Source organism: Nicotiana tabacum, chromosome 22 (genome assembly GCF_000715075.1).
Source record: "Nicotiana tabacum cultivar K326 chromosome 22, ASM71507v2, whole genome shotgun sequence".
Classification (NCBI taxonomy): Eukaryota; Viridiplantae; Streptophyta; class Magnoliopsida; order Solanales; family Solanaceae; genus Nicotiana; species Nicotiana tabacum.
Window position 1 is genome coordinate 198,609,040 of NC_134101.1, and position 22,180 is coordinate 198,631,219.

The following is a 22,180-nucleotide window of genomic DNA, read 5'->3' on the forward strand; positions in this document are numbered from 1 at the left end:
GGATTGCTATTTCTATTAGGCAACTACCGAATCTATTATTTTACAGGTAATATGCAGCTAAAAATAGGTACTGCTTGTCAAAAATATACCGAAACACCGAGGGACTTACTTACAAATCTCCTCGAAAAGAGCAATCTATTGTCAACCAGATTTGCATTTTACCATTACATTATGTCAGTAAGTTCGAAGTGTTATTTTATAATTTATTTTGCGTACCGCCGAACGTCTCTCAATATATAGAAGAATTCAATGAAATATTTAAACTTTCTGAGAGTGCTCATCGGTAATATTAAATGATTATTTTTAATATATTTACTTGACCTATGGAGATCTCCCGGTATAAATATTATTAGTATTATATTATTTAATAATATACACAGAAAGATCCGTCGGTATATAAAATTTTCTGAGCGGATTGTGTGAGATATCTAAAGGATAGGTCCATCGGTAGTTACCGAGAGAGTCTTTCTGTTGATTTTACTGAGGAGCAATTTATCTATAGACCAAGTACCGATGATCTCCGACACGGTTAAGCCTTGTTACCAAGGGACGTCCCTTGGTAATCCATATTGGTAAAAGAGGGATTTTTAGTAGTGTCAAAAGATGATAAAGGAAATTTGATCATGGCTTTCTCCCAACCAACTACTCACAGCAGTAATACAATTGCAGAGGCACTTGCTACAAAATTTGGAGTGCAATTGTGTATTCTAAATGGATACAAGAATTTCACTCTTGAATTGGACTCTATTGCAGTCGCACAGATGATTAAGGATAAGCAGGTGAATAACTACAAGATGATCAATTTGATATATGAAATCTCTCAAATCCTAAGCCAAGGTAATGTCATTGTTAGTCATTGCTTCAGAGAGGCGAACAGTGTTGCGGACAACTTAGCTAAGCTTGCCATGGATAGCCAACAAATCTCTTTCTACTACTTTGTAACGATCCGACTAAGGTTGGACTCCTGAACCTTAAAAAGAAAGTTCTCATTTTGAAAACTTTAAGTTGGAAGAAATGACTAAGGTTGAATTCTTGAGTAAACGACCTCGGAATCATGATTTGAAGGTTCAACAGGCGTTTGATGATTCCGGACTTGGGTGTATGTTCGGATCGGGTTTTGAATGATCCGGGAGCGTTCCAGTGCCTATTGTGGAAGTTATTATTTTGGAAGAATTTTATAAATCTAGGTTGAAGTGCATTTCAATATTATCGATATCCGTTTGAGATTTCGAGCTGGGAAATAGCTCCGTATGGTGATTCTGGTACTAGGAGCATGCCCGGTTATGGATTTGGAGGTTTGGAGGTCATTTCGGGGTTATTTGGCAAAAGTTAAAAATTTGAAGGTTTTTGAGAAGTTTGACCGGAAGTAGACTTTTTGATATCAGGGTCGGATTGCAGTTCCAAAAATTGGAGTAGGTCTGTTATATCGAATATGACTTATGTGGAAAATTTGAGGTCAATCAGACGTGATTTGATAGGTTTCGGCATCAAATGTAGAAGTTTGAAGTTCTAAAGTTCATTAAGCTTGAATTGGGGTGTGATTCATCATTTTGATGTTGTTTGATGTGATTTGAGGCCTCGAGCTGGTCTGTGTTATGTTGTGGGACTGGTTTGTATGATTGGACGGGGTCTTGGGGACCTTGGGTGTGTTTGGGATGGTTTCAGATCATTTCGGGCTGTTTTGGATTGTTGCTGGAATTTGAGGCAGCTGGGTTTTGGCCTTTGCGAACGCGAGGCGGAGATCGCGAACACGAAGGGTTGCCTATGGAAGCTTACGCGAACGCGACACAAAGGTCGCAAACGCGAAGAAGAAAGCGAATTGGGGCCTGGAGTAGTTTGGCCTTAGTGAACGCGGAGGATTGGTGTCTGTAGCCTTTGCGAACGCGAGGCTTTGATCGTGAACGCGAAGAAGGGCCTGGCCTGCGCAGATTTGTTTTAAAGACGAGATTTGGCCATTTTTCCTCTATTTTTCATCTGGTTGGGCGATTTTTTGAGCTCTTGGAAGGGAGATTTTCATCGTCTATGTCAAGGTATGTGATTCTCATGTATTATAAGTTAAATACATGGTTTGTATAAGGATTTAAACCTGAAAAATTGTAGAAATTATGGGATTTTGGTAGAAACCTAGAAAATGGTATTTTTGGATTTTGACCACGACTCTGGGAATGGAATTGGAAATAAACTATATATTTGAATTCGTGGTGCTATGGGTAAAGTTTATCTTCGAAAATTTCTGGAATCCGAGCACGTGGGCCTGAGGGTGATTTTATCGACTTTTCGAACGGAGTTGAAAATTGTTGTAAATTTAATTGTTATGAGTATTAGAGTATATTCTCATTGGTTTGCACATTTATTGACTAGTTATAGAGCACCGGGCATCGGTTGGAGTTGTTGGAAAGGCTTGGGAGCTGGTTATGGAATTTCGGCGCAAGGTAAGTCTCTTGTTTGTGAGGGGGAAATCACCCATAGGTGTTGTAAATTGATGTGTGCTACTTGTTTTGGGGGCTATGTACGTGCGAGGTGACGAGAGCCCATACGTAGCCACATTCATGTTATTATCCGGGTAGGCTTAGGTTCACATCATGCTAGTTGTACTATTTGAGCAGTCTTTCGCCTATTAAATTCCTCTATTTTACATTACTACTTGAGACTAGACGGAGCATTGTAGAGACTTTACGAGTTCATGATTAGTTTTTGAATAATTGTACTCCTCTTATGAAATGACCCCGCGATATATATATATATTTTCACTAAAAGGTTTTGTTAAAGAAATTATAACTCATACGTTTATTCGTGAGTGAGGTCACAAACCCGTTAAAGCTTCTTATTCTTATGGGATCAGGCCGTTCGCCTTTGGCAGGATTTATGTACCACACTCTTATGGGAGCGAGTCGTTCGCCTCGGGTAGTGTAATAGATATATCTATGGTTCGTATCGTTCGACCCTCAGTAGTACACAATTTAATTATTATGTTGGATCGGACTGTACGCCTCGGCATTTACTTTATCATATCCCCATGGAATCATGTGTAATATTAGGCAAGAAACCAATGTATCTGTGAGTTTTCCGATTGAATTATGATAATCTATTTGGATGAGGTCCACTATACCTATGTGGGTGCTCCGGTTAAGGAGGGAATTTCTAATGTAGCGCTTGCAAAGAGGAGGATTGTACCATGTATCTATGATCGTTTATTGAATTTATTTGTTCTGCCTCATATCTGCTTATCATTTCTGTACCTAATGTTATTGAACCACTAGTAAGTGTCGATGTCGACCCCTCATCACTACTCCTCCAGGATTAGGCTAGATACTTATTGGGTATGTGTTATTTTCGTACTCAGACTACACTTGATGTACATTTTATTGTACATGCATATACATTTAGTGGCCTTGTGGGCGCAGCGGCGTGGTTGACACGGGGACTTAAGTGAGCTGCATCTCAAGTTATGATCCGCAATCAGCAGAGTCTCCTTCAGGGTATTATATTTTTTTTCTCCTTTCCAATGTTGTATTCCGAACAGATGGTGTATTTTATTTTATTCTTCCTAGTAAATGCTCATGAACTTGTGACACCAGATTTAAGGATAAGTGTCACGCCCCGAACCATGGCCTGGGCGTAACACGGCACTCAGTGCCTGACTGCATGTGACCGAGCAAACCAATTGTATGGCTGGATCAACATGTGGTATAACTGTAAGCTAGATGTAAATTTATAATATGATAATCTACTAAAGAGTCTGACTGAAATATCATAGATGCAGAGAATACTGAAAGGTTTGCAAGTATAAACGAGTAGCCGATAAAGCTAACACATAAAAGCCTGCTAATATCTGACTGATTGGGTTATGGTCTACGAAGCCTCTAAAGAATACTGAAAATGCTAATTATTTACAGGGACAAGGTCCCCGATATACCTTATTTACTAAAATACTATAATGACTGAAAAAGGGAGGGATAATGCCCCGAAAGACTGGAGCTCACCAATAGCTGATACAAGATGTCCTAGCATGCAGAATCGTCAACCTGTAAATCGTTACCTGCATCATGAGATGCAAGGCCCTAGGCAAAAAGGGACGTCAGTACATTTGAATTGTACTAGTATATAAAACAATTGAAGGAAAAAACTATAAATACTGTAACTAAAACTGATAACTGAACTAAACATAGGAAGTAAGGTTATGAATACTCCCTCTTCTGAATGATGAACCAATTATTTATCTGAATAAATAGACTGCGGCCTCAGGCCCTATATATGTATATATGTGTGTGCATAAACTGCGGCCTCTGGCCCAAGTATACGTATACATAACTGCGGCCTCAGGCCCAAAATGCGTAAAGCATAAACTGCGGCCTCGGGCCCAAATACAGGTGTTCAACATTCAGTAACTTTGAATCAAGAACTGAGAATGATACTGTAATACATCATACTGAAATACATGATACCGGGATAATGAATAGGGCTGGATTGAGATGTGTATTCATAATTAGTTGATTTGTCATAATTGAAACTCATAAGATATCGAATGATTATGAAACTATGTCATCTAGAGAATATAAGATCTACTACTATTCCTGGAGCTAGGCACAATCTTTCTGAGGAAACTAGTAATAGTCATAATGAATGGGACGTCGGAAGAATCATAGACATTCCCAAACGTAAAGAGTTAGCTTCACATACCTCAATTTTGCCCCTTAGTGATACTAAAATGATCCACGACACTAAGAACCTTCAATCTATAATAGCAACATCCAATGGAACCAATATTAGTAACAAATTCCATAACTTAAGCCGTTTAGGCATATTATCAAACACCTTGTATGCATAAATCTCTACATCCGATCACCATATATTTAGTTCATACAACTACCACCATTCATCAACAATTTATCCCACCATCATGATTAACCAATTTATAATTTCCATCATTGCATATGTGACTATCCATCCACACCCAACCAACAAAGTTCCATTAAATAATCATTTATTCTATCTCTACACTAGTTATGTAATTAAATTGGGAATTTAATGGCTTTCAATCACCATACCAAGAGTTCTATTACTTATTCATACTCATATTTCCTTAATAAATCCATACATGTAAGTCTAAGGGTGTAGGATTATCTTTTTGGAAGAAATCTTACAAAAACCTTCTTTGAGTTCTTGAAGAAATTTCTTGAAGATCTATATATGTTATGGGCAGATTTCATCAATACTAGTGTAGAAATGATGGAATTTCACACCAAGATAATAGGGATTGGTTACCATGAAGAGGGTAGGAGTTGGTGCTCTTGAGTGGGTGAAGAAGAACCCCAAGGGTCGTCCAAATATAATGGGGAAAATGAATCCCGAAATTATGTTTATAAGCCCAGATTTTGGACGCGGACGTGGATGCTTCGCATCCGAGCAATCCTCCGCTCAGGAGCTCAGATTCTACGTGGATGCTATGGCAGCACTTCACTGCCAGCCCCTCTTTTCGGACGTGGCCTCGGAAGCTTCGCATCCGCGCAATCCTCCGCCAACCTTTGGTAATTTGGTCATAACTTCTTGTGGGAAAGTCCAAATGATGAATGGTTTGAAGCGTTAGAAACTAGACTCAAAGACCTTTCATTTGATCATTGTGAATCATCTAAAACCTTATATATCTATAGATATGCCCGTCGAGAGTATGGTCTTGTGTGCACTAATTTGGAATTTTAGTCTATCATGTAATTTTCCGACTTGGCTAAGACTTAGGTCTCTCCTTAGAAACTAAATAACTTATGATATGCCTAGTACACTTATTATCATAACAAATTGATTACCATCACATTAATACTTATTTAATGCATCCACAACCGATTCAAATTTATGGGGTATTACATTATCTCCCCCTTGGGATCATTCGTCCTTGAATGATTGTCCTTGTTGTATCTTCGGCTATCTCCGAACCTTAAATGGGTCTGGTGGGAACATGAACATTCATTAACACTTGCATAATAAACTAAATGAATAAAAGATTATTGAACTGATGAGATACTGAACTGAATAGGTACTAGACTGAATGACTACTAAACATTGAAAGACATGGAGATTGTTATATAAGGTCTGAGGGAGAAGGTTAGTTATCGTCTATATTCTCTCCTTGCTCTTCAAAGATATGGGGATATCTGGACTTCATGTCTTCTTCGGCTTCCAACGTTGCCTCTTCAACCTTTTGATTTCTCCAAAGCACTTTCACTGAAGCAATTTCCTTAGTTCTGAGCTTGCGGATTTTATGATCAAGGATAGCCACTGGAATTTCCATGTAAGTCAGGCTGTCTTTAACCCCTATAGTCTCCGTAGGAACCACAAGAGAAGGGTCTCCCATGAATTTCTTTAACATAGACACGTGAAACATTGGGTGCACAACATCAAATTCTTGTGGCAATTCTAACTCATAAGCCACCTGCCCGATCCTTCGCAGGATTATATATTTTAGAAAGAACCCGCTTTGATACCAATTGATAGTTTATATGAGTCCACCAAATTGTAGAGTACCTGGTCCTATATGAGATAATGCTAAGAAAGCTTCTAGAAACTGAAAGTAAAGAAGACAAGGGATTTTTACGTGGAAAAATTCCACACAAGGAGATTAAAAAACCACGACCTACTCTTGTAGGCTTTTAACTTCACTAACTTGCAATCTCCCTATTACAAGCCACTTTGCAATAACCCTATTACAAAGACTTCAACTAACTTGTGATGCTTTTACCACAAGCTACTTTATAACTCTCCTAGTTACAAAAGCTTTAAACTTATGACTATTCCTAGTCACAACATAAACACAAAAGTTTATGGGTTTTTTCTTTTTTCCTAAGACAAAGCTTCTAAGAAAGCAAACTAGGAAATACAATGAAGAACAAATGACAAGATTACAACTTAACTACGGATATACATAAACTCAATAACAGACTGATCCTTAGTGGAGTTGTCTTCTTATTCTTGACACACCAATGACTTCAATTCCAGATAAACACTATTATGTTTGAGAGAATATCACTGAATGCACAAAAGATGTTATGCCTTGCACCGGGTTGTTATATCAAGAAAGACATCACAATAGATAGTGGTGTCAATTCTTGGTACATGCTTCTTCCCAATTAGAAGTGACTGTTGTACTGTATGCACATCCACTTCTGTGCAGTTGCATTCCAACTGGATAGTCTACATGTACTTTTATAAGAGAACACTAATGAACCAGGTCCTTATTGTGTTCCTTTTCTGTAATAGTTGTGAGATGGTCACCTTCTGCTGCTACGTTCCAGATGTACAGTGACTTGTACTTCTGTCAGAGAACTCTAAGGGACCAGGTCCCTGTTGTGTTCCTCTTTATAATAATTGCGGATAGTCATTGTCTTGTACTTGTGTCGGAGAACCCTAAGGGACCAGGTCACCAGGTCCTTGTTGTGTTCCTCCATGTGGTCATTCATTCATTTGCTGATTTTCAAACTTGGACCAGGTCAGTTGAGATGTATACCATGTTGGCCAGGTTCTCTATCTGGTTCTTCACAACAAGTTTGTTAGATCATCAAAACATAATAAGCATAAGGCAAAGACATTGATAACCCATAAATTTTTCCTTTTTGATGATGACAAACTTAGGCATTGGATAGTATTTGTGTAGAGAAGAAATAACCAGATGAGATACTAGAAACAATACAAGGTTCCCCCTTAATCTCAGATCTCTCCTTTTTTTTTATTCTCCCGTAAGCTCAAAATTTTTTGACTACAATTATTCCCCCTGAATCTTATATTCTTCCCCCTTTTGGCATCATTAAAAAGAGCACAAGCAGGTATTTAGCATAAAGAAGTCTAACACAGCTAGCTCATGCCACATATGTGCACACAACATGACAGAAAAGAGAAGTCAGAGGAACACAGTATTGAACAGGCAAAAAGAGGAGCTGTTTTATTAATGTTTACAATGGACTGAGCAAGACAGAAGCAGTAATGGTGAATTCCAACATGCCATCAGAAAAACAAAAAGCAAATAAAAATAAAACAGCAGCCACAGAAGATTAGAGCAAAAATAGCTGGTCACTAAGAGGATCCTAGGGGATACTAGAAGAAGGAGGCTTGAAAGAAGAGACAACAATGGTTTTGAGAACCAGGTCCAGCCGGGCATTTGCAGACAATTGTTCTTCAAGTAATTCTGCCCAAAGTCTATCATTTTCCTTTGTCAGTCGTGCAACTTCTTCATTAACAGAATCAGGTCCTTTAACTGCTTGACTGAGCTGAGTCTCCAGTATGGCATTTCGAGCCCTCAACCTTCTGATCTCTTCAGAAGCTACACTTTGAGCGTTGATCAGCTGGGAAATGGTCGAGATGCTTCCACCAACTCTTTCTATACACTCACATTCTTCTAAAGTAGTCTTAGAGAAGGTTTGCTTACGTGTGCCTATTCTGGGATTCCCCAAGGGGGCCTTGTAGAATCTGAACACCTGAGTGAGGAGAAAGCCATATGGTAGCCCACGATTCCCACCTTTAAAGTTTGCCACCTTTTGCATATGATCTATCATGATTGCTGGAAAATTGATTGGGATAAACTCATCAAGCACTTCTATTAAGACCATATCCGATTTTGTAGCAATAGATCGCCTCTCAGAACGAGGTAAGAGCACCTTATTGACCAGTTCAAAGAGAAGCTGATACTTAGGAAGCAAAACCTTCTTATGCACCTGTTCCCCCTGCTGAATTGCTTGCTCCTTCATGATGGCTAGACCCTTCAACAGACTTTCCTTTCCAGCTTACTATCCCCAAAGTATCATCTTCAGACATAGCTTGCTCAGTTTGACTCCTTTTAGACTTGCTGCTTCCCTTGACGGATGACCCTTTTTGTTGCTCATTTGTTTCATCAGAAGCTTTATTTATAGACTTTCGAGCTTTCAAAGATTTTTATACCAGGGAACCAGGTTCCCTTGGAACATTTTTGTCAATCCCATCTACTGGAACAGTTTTGTTAGTGACAAATTCCCTTTGATTCATTATCCTCCTTTTACTTTTCTTGACACTCTTCTTACTTTTCTGCAGTGTGGACTCAAAACTTTCTTGTTGTTGTGACGTGATAGTGGGTGACTTGGAGGAGGATTCTATGAGCTTAGAATGATCAGGAGGTGTAGGAGTGGGATTGCATGGAAGAGAATCAGGTTCTTCAGAAGGTTTTTCTGAGAACGTCTCATGAGCCAAAGACTCAAGGAGTATTGTGGTTCGTACATCTCCTAGACATGGATTTTCTTCCCTTGATACCCTGATGAGAGATATGCTTCTTCACTCATCAGACTCTCAGCAATGATAGCCATGATGCTATGTGTTGCTTCCTTTTCTGGGGACTCTGAGAGAGTCACCAAGTCCAAAATAGAGGAGTTCAGGTATTGGTCAGGATCATCCTCAGGAACTTCTGACACTTGAGAGGTAAAACCTCCTGAGTGTACGTTGATAAGCTTAGAGGAATGGCTACACATAGGGTTTTCAAAATGAGAGAGAGAACAGGATTTATCAGAAAAGGGAAAATTGTAGGAAAGGAGGAGGCGCTAGGAGTGGGTAAAATAGTAGAATGAGTGAAATAGTGAAGCTTTGGGAATGATTTCAAGGATGATAAGGAAGTGAAGTGGTGTTATCGGTGGGAGAAGGAAGCGATTGTTCAGTTGCCATTATAGGAGTACTTAGAAGACAAGTAGAGTGACAATGAGAGATGAAGAAAGGATTACAGCTACACAGAAGAGATGAAGGTTCATACCTTGCTGTAAGAGAGAAAGAAGGTTTTATTGGAAGAAGGGCTAATGATGAGAGGAGAGAGAAAACCAAGTTCTAAATATTTTTGAAGATGGCAGTAGGTTTGTGGGAAAGCGTTACCGTGCAGAGGGAGTGAAGGGATTTGAAAGACAAGACAGGAGATGCAGACTTTGAAAAGGCAGGTGATGTGGCAGATGAGTTAATTTTATTTTTAATTTTTGTTTTGTTTTGAGAAGGCATGCAAAATAAGCACATTACTACTAACCTGGGGTACAAGAACCTGATGCCAGACCATTTTTTTGAAAAAGGTTTTAGCAGCTCCTCTCTCGTAGTTCATACTATACCTTTAGCTTGTATGATCGTCATGCGTGTTCACCTGCAACGGTATTAATGTGAGTTAGGCTTGGTCAGAAAACACTTTAGCTAACTTTACCTGACGTTGTCTTGCATAGCCAACTGATGAAGAATCAGGTTCTTCATTAGACTCTCATGACCTCATCGTCACCTTGTCTGTTCATGAATATTCTTTACTCAAGGCTTTGATGAAGATATCTGGAATTTGGACTTCCTACAGGTCAACCCTTTCTCCATATTGACCCTCAGAAGATAATGTCACCCTTCAGTGAGCTTGGTCCTCTTGTATTGAACTGCTTGGAGAAGACATACCATCTGTTTCGAAGATACCCTTTGGTCTTCCAGTTGCTGCTCAATTCATAGGGTTTGAGTACATCAGGATGCTCCCGCTACACATTCTTCTTCAGTTGTTGATGTGGCCATTGAGTTTTGTTTCCTTGTCTCCCAAGGGATGCGGCATGAACATGGCAAGTGAATCGTTCCAGAAGTGCTCTTCCTTTTTACAAGACAACCTACACAGTTAACATCATCATACCCAACAGGATTAAAAACTGTCACCTGAGGGGTAATACAGGACCAGGTCCTGAGTTCCCTTAAGGTATCTCCAACTTCTTTGGCAGCCTTCAAGTAGGATTCCTAAGGACTTGACTTTGGATTCTATTCTGGAGTGGGGATACAGAGGGATTTTTTTTTCAGTTTTTAAAATCTTATCTAACTCTAGAATAAAATAGAGTGATTGAATTGTCACATAGATGGGAGCTTTTGTGTTTTCAGTTTGGGACTGAGGTTTGATTGGTAGGGGAAGTTGGGAGGTTAATTTTGATTTCCCCACACTCTTGTTCTGTTGCTTGTGTAGTGCCATGAGCTACATCTCCACTATTTCTTCAGCTTCAGTGGTAGTAAGTGAAGTACCAGGTTCCTTGTGAGAAGTGGAAGATAATGTTACACTATCTTTCACTTGTCTCTTTCATCTTACTTATTATGTCAGCCTCTTTATTGAAGCCTCAGAAATTTTCCAGTGACCAGTGTTGGTTCATCATATTGATCATCACCGTTTCTTCCTTGGCTAGAGGAGGTGTCTTGTTGAATACTCCATGAGCACTTCATTCCATTTTGTGTGTCCTTTGTTGTAGACTTTCTGGTGTTACTTTGTGGAGAGTACCCCAGAAGGATTCCTTCATTTGTCTTTTGCATTGAACTTCCCAAGCTGATCATTCCCATTGTCGAGAATATGACATTTTCAGTCAAGAAGGTTCTCAAATGAGTTGTCTTACAGTCAAGAAAGCATTTTCTTCCATTTGGTAGCTCATAGTGGGTTTTTAATTCAGGAGGGACCTGCTCAGACACCTGTTCACCAAGTATAAAGCAACATTTACTGCTTTTGCCCAGAATTTCTTGGTGATTCCATAGTCGATGAGCATTGTCCATGCCACATCTTCCAGTTCTGTTCTATCTTTCAGCAATACCATTTTGCTGTGGAGTCCTTGGAGTAGAGAAATTGTGTGTGACCCCCCCTCCTTTTTGCTTGCACTTGAATCTTCTTGACAAGAACCATTAACACCTCGAGAGTCTCCTCCTTTATTTTGTGAACCGTGTCCAGGTGACTCTTGAGTTTGGCAGACCACGCACCAGGTCCTTCTGAGTTAATTTATTCGGAGGTGAAAAGCTTGCGTTCACCAATCTTTCATGCCAAGGTTCCGACTTCACCCATCTCATACCACCAGCTTATGGAGATTCACAGTTAACAGAGTGGATATTCTCGTTTCCTTTGTCTACTGAGACCACTTGGCCAATTATCAGATTGGTAACTGTACTTTTAGGCCATTCACATAGTACACATTCCCACCTGAGTGCCAAAGAACCCTTCCAACTTACATTCCTCGAGAAGTACCCTCTACTTACTTTTTAAGGATACATTCCCTTCAAGCAGGGCTTTCAGTGAGAGGAAATTCATGATGTTTTCAGTCACGTGCTTTAAGCATCCATAGTCCATAGTCCATCGCAGTCCGCTTCCTCTCACTGCTCCCTACACATGCAAATCAAGGGTTAGATTTAGAAACTCAAACTAGTTTGGGTCCCTTGTTATGATAGAAAGGATGAATGAGAGTTTTCCTAGTCCATGCAGACAACATCCGCTTCTTACGAGTGGTACCTGGTCCTTTATTAGTAGTCACTTTATCAGTAAACACTTTATTTTTCTGAGCAGACTGAACCCTGGCCTGGCAATTATGATCTGAAATATAATAACCTGCAGGCAGAAGAGCCAAAAATACACACACACACACACACACACACATATATATATATATATATATATATATATATATATATATATATATATATATATATATATATATATATATATATAAAACCTAATACAACAAGGTTGCAACAACAGTATAACAGCTATCCAGAAGGCTGATAGGGCCATACAAAAAAATATACATGCAATGACCGCTAGTCTGCAAGCCTCTAAGAGTGTAAGACAATCTCAACAGGCCGGGACAAGGCCCCCGACATAGCCAAAACTACAGATATACATCTGTAACAGTAGCTATGGACTCAAAGCTAGCAACTCCAAAGAAGTGGAGTGCGAAACTCAATGCTGATCCTGGGGGTCCTACTGAGGAGGCACACTGCTCTGTCTATCCGAACCTGTGGGCATGAACATAGCGCATAAAAAGGCATTAGTACAAAATATGTACTAAATATGTAGGGCGACAAGTGTAACATGAAAAATGTAATTAACAAGAGAAGAGATACAGAGACAATTTGAATTCTGAAACTAGCCTCGATAGGAAACTAAAATTCAACATGGATATAAATGTATGCTCGTGGAATCGTCGCTCACTATCGCTACTTATAAGATATCACATTATATAATAATAAATCCCTCTGTGGGGCTATAATATCCATAACATACCCGTCCATAATAAAGGCTTGGTAGAATCGTACCCAGCCACGTGAAGCTCGGTAATCCCAACTGATAAGTGGTTACACAATAGGTGTCATACTCGGTCGTCTATAGTGCGGCTTGGTAATGAAAGTAAATACATACATATATTAAATCATGAATTATATAAGTGCAATGCAAAACTAACCTTAAAAGACGTATTCTAAGAAGAGTCGAAGTGGCCTAAAATCATTATTCCCCGACTATCATTGTTGTCGCTAAAATATTTAATTTTCAACTACGAGCCAACAAGTACTAAGAACATGAGAGTTATGTATTATGAGTACCTTTGAAGTAAGTGTTACTTATTCATGATTTATATGAACGTCGAAAGGAGAACGAGTAAAAAGGCTCTAGTTCTTTTTAAACAAGGAACAAGGAAAACCGAGAATTCATAGATATTCTCTGAAGTAAGCAATCTATAAGAAAGGATTAGGTCTAAGCATATTTATAAGTTGAAGGTGAAATAACTCGAATCCGACGAAACAATTCGATAAACGTTTATTCGAATTCTAGTCATGCCGAAAAGTATAGCGAAAGCCCAACATACCTTGTCGATGGAGTTATATACGGTTTCTGAGACCTCGAAAGCCTTAGGAATGATATCCTACATAATACGAACCATTCAATATCAAATTCAAGCTCATATCTTCTATAATTCTTCATGTAGACATTTACGCGAATAACTTGCGGCCATGAATTTGTAGACTCTTTTGTAGTTTAATTTCCCCCCAACACACCACCAAATTTTTACTTTACTACATCTCCTCATCGACACGATTCCATCCATATCTTCACAGATCCAAACAACACAATAAAACCATATAGAACAACCCCAACAATCAAGTCATATTAAGAGAGGTTTCTTAGAAAAATCAAGAACATTTCTATAGAGGTTTCAAATATTTCATAGGAATTCTTATGGTAGAAGCTTACAAAGATCAAAGAGGAAGTTAAATCATACATTGTGTGACCAAAATTACTTTAAATTCGAGATTACTTCAAGGCAGGAGTCTTCCTACGAAAAGTGAAACACCGAAGAATTTACGATTCCGAAGCTACCATGGTGTTCTCTATCTTGAGGATGACTAAATTGTTGTTATGATTGGCTAGATGGATGGGAGGAGTTTGAGAGGAAATCCCTAGGTTTTAGGTTCTGTTTTGGAGAGGATAAAATGCAGGGGTTCTATTTTAAATTGACTTAAATAAAATAAATTTTAACTAAAACGGACTAAGAATACTGTTCCCGTAATAGTGTGCACCCCTGTACAAAAATGTTAATATCTCTCTACTTCAAAGTAGTATTAACAAACGGTTTATTATGTTGGATTCTAGACTCATAGAACTTTGATTTTGTGGGTAGAACACACCATAACTCCTAGTATATTGAGAGAAAAGCGCATCAACATTTTATCCAAATTTCAGTGAAATTTAAAACCCGTAACTTGCGGCGATCTTTGTCGAATTTTTAATCACAACTCGAATGACTTCCAATCTTAACGTATAACTATCGCATCATTTAAATATCTCATAAAAATTATCTTTCTATCGAATTAGCCCCTTTACATCATGATAACGCCGAATACACAAGGTGTAACATTCTCCCCTCCTTAAGAACATTCATCCTCGAATGTTAGCGGTTAACCTAACTTCTGGAAATTTTTTTTTAAAGAAATTTCACCAGAGTTTCCCCAATAAATAAGACTATCCAAAACCTGTCATCAGCCCAAACATACATATCCAAGGCCACACAGGGCTACACATCATCATAATAACATCAACTTGGCCTCACACGACCGTTTACTTATACAATAATAATAATAAGAAGGTTAGACATAACTTAATTACCTTAGCTGTCACTGGTTGATATCTGTGCAACACCTGCCATATTTGTCTCAAGCATATCACCTAAAGACTCAAATAAATGAGGGTATCTGGACTTCATGTCCTCATCGGCCTCCCATGTCATTTCCTCTACATTATTGTTCCTCCAAAGTACTTTTACTGAGGCTACCTCCTTAGTTCGTAGCTTACAGATTTGACGGTCAAGAATGGCAACAAGTATTTCTTCATATGACAAGTCCTCGGTAACTTGAATATCATCAATAGGGCGGATGCAAGAAGGATCACTTAAAAATTTGCGAAGCATGGAAACGTGAAATACCGGATGGATTGCGTAAAATTCCGGTGGCAAGTCAAGTTTGTAGTCTACTCGACCAATTCTCTGAACAATCTGATATGGCCTGATATATATAGGGATGAGTTTTCCCTTCTTGCCAAATCTCATTACACCCTTCATAGGCGACACTTTCAAGAATACCCAGTCTCCCATAACAAATTCCAAGTCTCGACGTCGGTTATCTGAATATGATTTCTGTCGACTTTGAGCTGTACGCAACCTTTCCTGGATCAACTTTACCTTTTCTACAACTTGCTGTACCAATTCGGGTCCTAGCAACTTTGTCTCGCCAACATTAAACCAGCCAATAGGAGATCTGCATTTCCTCCCATATAGTGCCTCATAGGGTGCCATCTGAATATCGGCGTGATAACTATTGTTGTAGGCAAACTCAATAAGCGGTAAATGATCTTCCCAACTTCTCTTGAAGTCTAAGACACAAGCTCACAACATATCTTCGAGCATCTGAATAGTGCGTTCGTCTTGTCCGTCGGTCTGCAGATGAAATGTTGTACTAAGGTTAACAAGAGTACCCAAATCTTCTTGAAAAGATCTCCAGAAATTAGCTGTAAATTGGGCACCTCTGTCAGATATAATAGAAAGCGGAACTCCATGTAGCCGAACTATTTCCTTGATATACAGTCTCGCATAGTCTTCAGCTGAATAAGTAGTCCTAACTGGGAGAAAGTGAGCTGATTTCGTCAGCCTATCCATAATGACCCAAATAGAATTGAACTTACCGCAAGAATTGGGCAATCCTGTAATGAAATCCATATTAATCGATTCCCATTTCCAAGCTAGAATCTCAATATTTTGAAGTAGCCCTCCAGGTTTCTGGTGTTCAGCTTTAACCTGCTGGCAGTTGGGACACTGAGACACAAATGTGGCTATATCTTTCTTCATGTCGTTCTACCAGTATAGATGACGAAGATCATGATACATTTTGGTTGAACCAGGATGAACTGAGTATTAGACTGGTGCATCTCTGCCATAATTTGCTTACGAAGCTCCCCAACATTAGGTACACACCATCGGCCTTTATATTTTAGAATTCCATTATCAGATTGCTCGAACAACTGCTTCTTCTGAAAAGGGATGCTCTCTTTAATCTTGACTAGCTCCGGATCCTCAAATTGACGCATTTCTACCTCAGCTACCAGTGATGACCCCGCAATATTTTGGACTACTACACCCTGGTCACCTGTATCATGTAGCCGCACACTCAGGTTAGCCAATCGATATATCTCCTTAGTCATTTCTAATCCCATCTTCTACATGCTTCAAGCTGCCCATGGATTTGCGACTCAATGCATTAGTTACCACATTCACTTTGCCCGGATAGTACAAAATATCCATATCACAGTCCTTCAGCAATTCAAGCCATCTCCTTTGTCTCAAGTTCAACTCTTTCTACTTAAATATATATTGTAAGCTTTTGTGATCTGTATAGATATCTACATGAACACCATAAAGATAATGACGCCATATTTTCAAGGCAAATATAACGGTTGCTAACTCAATAACATGTGTCAGATAATTGTGTTCGTGTTTCCGCAACTGCCTCGAAGCATATGCAATAACTTTGACATGCTGCATTAGAACACATCCCAATCCAACCCTAGATGCATCACAATATACACATAACCTTCAGATCCCTCAGGAAATGCTAGAACAGGTGCTGATGTTAAGCATTTCTTCAACTCATGAAAGCTCCTTTCACATGCATTAGACCATTGGAACTTAACGGCTTTGTGTCTCAATTTTGTCATGGGAGCAGCAATAGAAGAGAAGTTCTCCATAAATCTCCGATAATAACCAGCTAAGCCCAAGAAACTACGAACTTCTGTAGGAGTTGTGGGTCTACGCCAATTTTGTACTGCTTCCATTTTCTGACCATCTACCTTAATACCTTCATCGAAAACGATATGCCCAAGGAAAGCCACTGAATTCAACCAAAAATCACATTTGGAGAATTTAGCATATAATTTCTGATTTTTCAAAGTCTGCAACACCACACACAAATGATCCTCATGTTCTGCTTCTGATCGAGAATATACCAGAATATCATCAATGAAAACAATTACAAATATATCTAGAAATGGCTTGAAAACCCGATTCATTAAATCCATGAAAGTTCCTGGCATATTAGTAAGACCAAATGACATCACAAGGAATTCATAATGGCCATATCTAGTCCGGAAAGCCGTTTTCAGAATATCTCTCTCCTTAACTCGCAACTGGTGATAGCCGGATCGAATGTCAATCTTTGAGAAATACTTGGCACCTTGCAACTGATCAAACAAATCATCAATTCTGGGTAAGGGGTACTTGTTCTTGATAGTCACTTTATTGAGCTGACGATAGTCAATACACATTCTTAACAAACCGTCCTTATTACGAACAAACAACACTGGTGCACCCCAAGGAGAAGTACTGGGCCTGATAAAGCCCTTATTTAGAAGATCCTTCAACTGGGTTTTCAATTCTTTTAACTCAACAGGAGCCATTATGTATAGAGGAATAGATATTGGCTGAGTATCTGGAAGCACATCAATAACAAAGTCGATTTCTCTTTCGGGAGGAAGACCAGGAAGTTCATCAGGAAATACATCGGGAAATTCATTCACGACGTGAACCAATTGAAGGGTTGGAGATTTCACCTCCATATCATGCACTCGTACCAAATGATAGATGTACCCCTTCAAAATCATCCTTCGAGCTTTAAGGTAAGAAATAAACTTCCCCTTAGGCGCTGCACCATCACATTTCCATTCAATAATAGGCTCACTTGGAAAATTAAAACGAACAATCTTTGTCCAACAATCTACATTGGCATAACAAGAAGCCATCCAATCCATACCCTTAATGATATCAAAATCAACCATTAGCCCATGCAAATCAGCTAATGTATGGCGGTCATGAATCTTCACGCCATAACTTCGATATACCCGTCTAACTACAACAGACTCACCCATTGGCGTAGATACCTCAAATGACTTATGCAACAATTCAGGCTCTCTTTCCCACTTACTAGCAACGAAGGGGGAGATATACGACAATGTAAAACCAAGATTAATCAAGGCATACATATCAATAGAAAAGACGGAGAGTATACCTATAACCACGTCTTGAGATGACTCTAAATCCCGACGACTCGATAAAGCATATGTGCGATTCTGCTGACCTCCTGAACCAGAAGCTCCAAATCTTCCCCTACCCCCTGCCAGCTGATGTCTGCATACTTTGCCTAGGAGGACGTACCAAAGAAGAAGAAGCCCATGCAGATACCGTCGGCTGCGCCATACCCCCTCCGCTTATTATCGGACAATGTCTCATAATATGACCTGGCTGTCCACATGCATAACATGCATCAGAACCCTGGCGACATGGTCCAAAATGATTTCGGCCACATCGATCATATCTGGGAAACTGAAGCCTTATCTGACTGAACTCGCCTCTAAATTGTGGACCTGGGGTCCGTAAACTCTGACATGGACTAGAATAAGTGGTCTGATCATGTCGCTATACCTGAAACTATGATGGTGCACTGGCTACCAGATAAGATGGACGCCTAGGAAACTGTGGCCTAAATCCACCTCGAAACTCTCCTGTGTTACCTGCGAACCGCGCCCTCTTCTGCTGGCCTCTATCATGCTCTCGATTGGCTCGTTGTTTCCTCTAGAGATCCTCTAGACCCTGTGCATATGCTTAAATATGGGAAATATCCATTCCTTGGTTTAGAGAAACTATAGTGCACTCATTTATCAAGTGTGCCCCCAAACCACTAACAAACTAGTGTACCCGATCACTCATATCAGCAACAATCGTAGGAGCATACCTAGCCAAAGAATTGAACTGCATGCTATGTTCCCGAACGCTCATATTACCCTGTTCTAAGTGTAAGAACCTATCTCGTACGGCTCTTCGAAGCTCAATTGGCAAATATTGCTGTAAAAATGCCTCAGAGAACTCCTTCCATATCACTGGTGGCACATTAGGCCCCCGAGTCTGCTTCCAAGTCTCATACCATGTCACAACAATATCACATAGTCTATAAGAAGTAAACTCCACTAACTCAACATCTGTGGCATGTATAATTTGTAAGGTCCGTTGCATAAGATCCAGAAAATCCTATGGGTCAGCATTAGGATCAACCCCTGTAAATACTGGAGGATCCAATTGATAAAGTCTCGAACTCTCGCACTCACGGACCTATCAGCAATACCGAGGGTTTGGTGTTGGGCCTGGGAGGCCACTATTCGGGTCAGCAATTGTACATCACTCCGCATGTCTAGGTCCTGATCAGGAACAACTAGGAGAGGGGCTGGAGGTACGTTAGCTCCTCTATGCCCTTCCGGGGGTGGTGGGGGTGCTGCCCTGGAAGCTTGAGAATCGGCCTCATTTTGTGGCTCATGTTGATCTACATTAGCAGGTGGCACCTGACTTGTGCCCTCTCTTGCCTCCTCATCCAACCTCTAAATAAATTTTATAGCCACTTTTCGTCTCGTAGTATTAGGCATCACTAAGAAGGTAAACAAAAAGAGAATTAGGAAAGAACACTTATGATTAGGCTTTATTGCACGATCTAGATCAAGAAGAAAGTAATAATCCTAAATGCCCAATAGCCTTATGTTTATAAGTGTGGGGCACAATACACCATAAACAAGACTCTACTAGACATGACTTGTAGACTCCCTAGGACTGGCCTGCTCTGATACCAAGTTTGTCACACCCCAACCTTGGGAGGCGTGGCTGGCACCCGATGCCCGAAGGCCCGAGCGAACCAACCATGAGATATGATCTGAAATATAATAACCTACAGGATATATATATATATATATATATATATATATATATATATATATATATATATAACCTAGGCCAACAAGGCTGAAACAACAGTATAACAGCTATCCAGAAGGCCAATAGGCCATAAAAAAAATATACATGTAATGACCGCTAGTCTACAAGCCTCTAAGAGTGTAAGACAATCTCAACAGGCCGGGACAAGGCCCCTGACATGCCCAAAACTACACATATACATCTGTAACAGTAGCTATGGACTCAAAGTCAGCAAATCCAAAGAAGTGGAGTGCGAAACTCAATGCTGATCCTGGGGGTCCTACTGAGGAGGCACACTGCTCTGTCTATCCGAACCTGTGGGCATGAACACAGCGCATAAAAAGGTGTCAGTACGAAATATGTAATGAATATGTAGGGCGACAAGTGTAACATGAAAAATGTAATTAACAAGAGAAGAGATACAGAGACAATTTGAATTCTGAAACTAGCCTCGATAGGAAACTAAAATTCAGCATGGATATAAATATATGCTCGTGGAATTGTCGCTCACTATCTCTACTTATAAGATATCACATTATATAATAATAAATCCCTCTGTGGGGCTATAATATCCATAACATACCCGTCCATAATAAAGGCTTGGTAGAATCGTACCCAGCCACGTGAAGCTCGGTAATCCCAACTGATCAGTGGTTACACAATAGGTGTCATACCCGGTCGTCTATAGTGCGGCTTGGTAATGAAAGTAAATACATACATATATTAAATCATGAATTATATAAGTGCAATGCAAAACTAACCTTAAAAGACGTATTCTAAGAAGAGTCGAAGTGGCCTATAATCATTATTCCCCGACTATCATTGTTGTCACTAAAATATTTAATTTTCAACTACGAGCCAACAAGTACTAAGAACATGAGAGTTATGTATTATGAGTACCTTTGAAGTAAGTGTTACTTATTCATGATTTATATGAACGTCGAAAGGAGAACGAGTAAAAAGGCTCTAGTTCTTTTTAAACAAGGAACAAGAAAAACCGAGAATTCATAGATATTCTCTGAAGTAAGCAATCTATAAGAAAGGACCAGGTCTAAGCATCTTTATAAGTTGAAGGTGAAATAACTCGAATCCGACGAAACAATTCGATAAACCTTTATTCGAATTCTAGTCATGCCGAAAAGTATAGCGAAAGCCCTACATACCTTGTTGATGGAGTTATATATGGTTTCCGAGACCTCGAAAGCCTTAGGAATGATTTCCTACATAATACGAACCATTCAATATCAAATTCAAGCTCATATCTTCTATAATTCTTCATGTAGACATTTACGCGAACAACTTGCGGCCATGAATTTGTAGACTCTTTTGTAGTTTAATTTCCCCCAACACACAACCAAATTTTTACTTTACTACATCTCCTCATCGACACGATTCCATACATGTCTTCACAGATCCAAACAACACAATAAAATCATATAGAACAGCCCCAACAATCAAGTCATATTAAGAGAGGTTTCTTAAAAAAAATCAAAAACATTTCTATAGAGGTTTCAACTATTTCTTAGGAATTCTTATGGTAGAAGTTTACAAATATCAAAGAGGAAGTTAAATCATACCTTGTGTGACCAGAATTACTTTAAATTCGAGATTACTTCAAGGCGGAGTCTTCCTACGAAAAGTGAAACACCGAAGAATTTACGATTCCGAAGCTACCATGGTGTTCTCTATCTTGAGGATGACTAAATTGTTGTTATGATTGGCTAAATGGATGGGAGGAGTTTGAGAGGAAATCCCTAGGTTTTAGGTTCTATTTTGGAGAGTATAAAACTCAGGGGTTCTGTTTTAAATTGACTTAAATAAAATAAATTTTAACTAAAACCGACTAAGCAGACTGTTCCCGTAACAGTATGCACCCCTGTAAGAAAATGTTAATATCTCTCTACTTCGAAGTCGTATTAATGAACGGTTTGTTGCATTGGAAACTAGACTTATAGACCTTTGATTCGGTGGGTATAACAAACTATAACTACCAGTATATTGAGGGAAAATCTCATCAACATTTTATACAAATTTCAGTGAAATTTAAAACCCGTAACTTGCGACGATCTTTGTCGATTTTTTAATCACAACTCGAATGA